Source organism: Neodiprion lecontei, chromosome 5, assembly GCF_021901455.1.
Source record: "Neodiprion lecontei isolate iyNeoLeco1 chromosome 5, iyNeoLeco1.1, whole genome shotgun sequence".
NCBI classification, from domain to species: Eukaryota; Metazoa; Arthropoda; class Insecta; order Hymenoptera; family Diprionidae; genus Neodiprion; species Neodiprion lecontei.
In genome coordinates, this window is record NC_060264.1 from 36240431 (window position 1) to 36246430 (window position 6000).

A 6000-nucleotide genomic window follows, 5' to 3' on the forward strand; every position below is an offset into this window, starting at 1 on the left:
GATAGATCTGAATAACCGGCAGAGCAGGCGTACTTCGATGCATAAAATCAGACACTATCGTCGATACTGTACAGACAGAGACAGTGATTCCGGTACGGCTAATCTTTTTGACATAAGTCGCTTACATTGGTAATTGCAAATTCAGCCAGTAGCGGCCGGTCGACAATGACACTGCAGACTGAATCCGCATCGCCGACATAACCGACATGGCCTGAAAATTCAGAATCACTGTCCCCGTTTGTATGATTCCATATACTGTTCTAGAGATAGACTTCACAATTTTCCGGGCCGCTTGAGGCTCGCATCCTTTTCTCGAGATTCATGCTCTCTTATACGGCACCACGAGTGGGAAACTCTGCAGTGGATGAGCTACTCTTGCGTCAAGTACTTTTGTATATTTCAACAACTTGGATATACCGAATTAGTGATTTTTCTTTCTCCTGGTAGAAACCGTATCCAAATGCTGTGATGTATAGTTAGTAAGAACTGGTTATACGTCGTAGCAGTAAGAGTACGGCTGTCACTATAAAAAATATCTCATTTTGACCCTAAATCTGCGGTAATTTTTTTAACGGTGAGACGAACTAGAGTAGATACTTAGGATTAAGACTGAACTAATATTACAAAATCATATGTATATAATAGTACATACCAGTATTATGTGTATGAGCAGATTTCAGAAAATGTGTAAATATGGCCTAGAATGTGCGAGTCTCTTTCAATTAGGTGATTCGAATGTTCAAGCTCATCATTTATATTTGGACGTTCTATTTGTTACTGTTACTAGACGTTTAGCTAATAGATGTAATGAGGAAAAGTATTTTATCTTATTCGGTAAATGACGTTAGCCAATACTGAACCGCGATAATATACGAAATATTTTCATGAAATCAGACTAGTCACGTTGTAGTTATAGGTATGTACTATAAATAGTTAGGGTATAAAGTTATGCGGGTTCGATACTTGTCGAAATTTTGTACAGTTGATTTGTAATATAAATGTACATACACACATACATGCGTAGTCTTAGATCCACATCAATTTAGGTTTATATGGTAGTCTCAAATCTTACGTATAAATCAGTTTTCCAATACACCGATCCACATTCCTTGATCAATAGATATCTCGTACAACACTACTACTATTTAAACTACTGCTGTCACGGCTACTGTTACCACTAATACGTATTACACGTATTACAACCCCTATCAGTATTTATACAATACTACGTCTACTAATCCAGTAAAGGATAAAAAATATTGAATTGCATTCAAACAGATTAATTATGATGACAACAAATCCGAATTTCTCAAGGAAATGTACTGCATGATGCGAGAATCACTCCCAATTAATCGTTCTATTACTTTGCATGTGTATCTAAGAATTCGGTTGCATTCCCTTTTGGTTGTTTGAATCGTAACGCAATTTCAACTCGATCAAATCTGTAATACACCATTTTCTTCCGTCCATTTTTATTCGACACTGTTATACAAATTCGAATTTACCTTGAATCAAGTTTACTACGTCTCGAATATTAACGCTCTCATCGTTTTCCATTGGTTTCTTTCGTTTTGAAATTAGTTCAACGCGGGACGAAATAATCCAAATATTTTCGCGGGTTAGTTCAGATTCGTTTCCACATCAAGAATCAAAATAAATTTATTTCAATGCAATTCAATCTTTTTCCGTGTACAGGGAATACCAATACTAATACTCTACTGCTAATACTACCGTTAGTGTGCGAAATCGGATCCGCTATAGTTGCCAACTTTTGACGAGGAAAAAATGGCAATATTTATCGAAACGGTTAATATTCATAGATGTAAGATAAATCAGAATCGGTGCGGTACTTATGAACCCATAGTTACATCGCGGAGTTTCCCCGCAGGGTTAGCAGTGTTTACATATCCTTAGTCAACACCTGTAGCGTTCGACTGATGGCAAAAAAATTCGTTATTCAGAGGTTTGCGCACTAGATAAAAAGTAAAGTAGCTGAAAAAATTGAACTTGCGGCACGATAAGAATTGTTAGGTAAGAGTTGATTATAGCATGCAGCTATAAAGTTCGGCATCAGAGATCTATTATTAGATAAACGTAAAAAGAAACTTCGAGTCGAACTAATCACTGTTGACTTATATATAGTATATTTATAAGTAATTATACATACACACATGTATATATATATCTATACATATATACATATATATTAGTTATTAATACGTAACTATATACTTAATTTGACGTCTTGGAAACAGCCGTAAGAATGTTATAATATATAGGTATAGGTATATGTGGAAGTAAATACGAAGTGTCAAATCGAGACAATTATAGCAAACTTACATTATCTTACATACCTTTCATGTATAGTGGCAACGATGTGTTTCAAACTGGGATTAATAGTTATACGTTTAGCCATAATTTTAGTTTTAGCCATTTTTGAACCGCAGATCGCTATCGCCGAAGAAATATAATATCTATCGTTATAATGATATGTATACTATAGTATCGTAGTCTGAATAATTTAAACATTGTATATACACGATGGCCCGTTTGTACAGAGACAATTCAGAGTGAAAAACATTCATTAAAAAGATAAATATCTTTAATAGGTGCACTATATATACGTATATGATACTTGACGAGTTTTGTTTTGAAAATGAATTATAGCAGGTTTTTGATGCGCATACACTCAAATCATGGCATAGTTTGCGCCATGTTTATAAAAATGCCGTTTGTATGCAGATCTATAACTAGTATGCTAATTCCGTTCCACTGAGTTGTCGAATCCCGCCTCTGAATGGCAGAACTGCTCTTCATTTTTACAGTTTTCCTATTCTATTTATGTACGGGGTGGACGTTAGAATTGCGAAATGTCACGGATACAGTACATTACGATACGAGTGCGAAAAATTATTTATTCGAAATATGGATATAAAAAACTGATCTCGTCGCCCCTGTTAATCGGCTACCATCATTCTGGCCGTTCATGTTTTGCTCCTGAATTATTTTTGGTGCGATGTCACTTTCTGTGATGTAGCCCAAACCGAACAGACAAACAGTATTGCATACTAAGAATATACGTTAAGTATAAATGATAGATACACCAAATGTAAATATACCATATATTGGCCATGTGTACACCGCATCGATGTGAACCGGTTAAAATGGTGGTACATGGAGAGTTTTGAGAATAATTCTTTACTTCCTTTCCATTAATGCAGTGTGAACAAATTAGATAAACAAAGCCAAAGATGCGATCACCTAGGGATGTAATTAAATATAGAAAAATGATAAATATTAATGTACAACTTGTGTATGTATATGCATACACAAAATTTAGTGTATGTATAGCGCAATATACCGCCTATAATGTCCCACGCGTATCCTAAAATCCCAGCTAATTGTAAATGTATAAATGCCTGGAAAATATCCAATGGACGTTACTGTTCCATATGAATATCGTGACATCCCAGAGTCTTGAGGGATAACCGCGGTGAGACGCTCAGTGCTGGTGGGATGATTCGTGAAAATAAATTGCCTGCATTTTAATTAGCAGGCGATGTAACTAGATATTAAAATTGAGATTAGAATTCCAAAGTTCTATAGGTTAGTGCGCCTTACGGTACAATTTTCTGAATCACTAATGGAAAGACACCAACGAATAGCACACGACATTGTACACACGTAGACAGTCATTCTGGCACAGCTAATTTATCTGTAGAGTCGATTACGTTGGGAAATGGAGTCAGCTCGCAACACCATTATCGGCCAACCGCAAACCCATTTAAATTCTGTGTTGTTGGGTTCTGCTGTTATATTTACGAAGATTGAGCCGTTTCGCGACAAGTTGGCCGTGCCGCTGCGGGCGGATTCTTCATTGCCAACGTTATCGACTCGGCCGACCAATTAGTCGCGCCAGAATCACTGTCCACATATGTACACCACCCTTGGTGAAAATTAATCGCCGCTTATACTACAAATTGTTACCGAAATCGGAACACCACGTATATTTCGTACACAAATGTATATACGCATAACTTTATGAGAAACTAGGTGCACATGAACGATTATGTACGAAAGGTTCCGATTTCACTAGAAATTCGTTGTATATCGATATCGTAAATTATCACCGGGGCAATTCTACAATTATGAAGGGTTGAAGAGAAGGAGGGCGAACTCTCTTTCTAGATACATGATAACGGCTGCGGGCGAAATTTAATGCTTCGCAGTTCTGATTTTGACAACTACCAACTTCGATTAGGTGTAGTTGTTTTCCAATCTTTGCGAATTGTGATTGCGGTGTAAAGGACATGCCATGGCTATAATGTATACACATTATATCTACTTCGGGAAAGTTCATCCGATGCGCTACTTATCGGAGTTCTAGGTAGTTGCTATATTTCGAGATTTTAACACCACGCGCGAAGGCTGAGTTCGTCCTACGTCTCTCTATCTTCTATACATTCAAAAGTGATAGATTTAATCGTACGTAATATTGAAACAATGTATTTTTACCGCGATAGGTATATACATCTGAACAGTATTATTGTCGATAAAAAGTGATAAAAACAATATTTATGGTGGATACTTTTTTTTGCGTAATCCAAAAGATCTCATCCACATTTATCAGTGGAGTGTTTTTCAATTTTGAATATCGCAGTAATTGTGGACACAAACTTAAGCGCATGTCATTTTTCTATTTTTCGATATGTGACAAAAAACTGATAAAACACAATTGAAGTCTCACGCAAACATTATCTATCAATTTTGACGATCACTTGACAGAAGACTTTTGTTGCAACAATCGTAATCATATAATCACTGATATCTAGCTAGTATAGAGATCAGTGCGTATAATATTGAAATAACAATTGACGTAGGAGTAACAATATGTGATAGTATTATTGCTAAAAATGATAGTAGACGTAAATACGCATACACACACTGAAAATTTAGTATGTAAAGTATGCAAATCTATGAAACGTTAAGGCGTCATGAACAAAAAGATCTCAATCACTAGCTAATTTTAAAATGTCAATATTTTTTCCAAAGTCAGGTTCTCGGGTGCATACTTATAGATGTAAATTATACATAATGTTATACACCACTAGTATTGAAATGCAAATTTTTCATGAAACAGTTGAAATAACGGGATTCATACAAAATTCTGCCATTGCCAGCTACACTAAACTGAGACACCGAATCCTGAACCGCGATGTGAACATCCTTAATTAACAATAATTTTATTGAAACCTTACATCTCATTCTTGCAAATCGATAACTTAGACCATATACTACTGGCCAGCGCACTACCTATCTGTTAACATTGTGAAGATTGAAGTCGTGTGGTCATATAAAGACAGGTGGCACGGGGCCTTGGAGTAAAGTAGAATAAGGAACCCTTAAGGGTTCCAACTTTGCCAGATTAGTGTGCGACCAATAAAATTCTTGTCGCTGTACTCGAGTGCTGATCAAGGTGGCAATGCGCTGTCCAGTCAGGGGTATAAATATGGTCTAAGATTGAAAATACAAGGTTCAGGTTAAAAGTTTTCCTGTGTTTTCTCCCAAGTGACAATCTCTGCCGGGCTCGTTAAGCATGTACATCGTATTGTGGCTTGCTGACAATATTTTGACAGTTTGATCGGGAAGCGACCCTGTGAATAGCCAGGGAATATACTGACATTTGCGGATACGTATCCAACGGGCCCGATGACAAGCGCGATAGAGCTTATCATTCGGGAGAAAAAAAAGAAAAACCAACTTTTGAAATGGGCCTCCGTGTACGTATTACATACATACACTTGAAATTGACTATGTCGATTATCTAGGAATGAAAATTTTCGTACTCATTCAACGTTGAATTTATTACGTGTTTAATATATTCTATAATAAATGTTGTCAATAAAATTAACTGTTCCATGTTTGCTTCATTACCCCTTCAGCCATGGAACTATCGATATGGGTGGAAGAGAAATAGACTCCAAAATATTCAAAACTGTA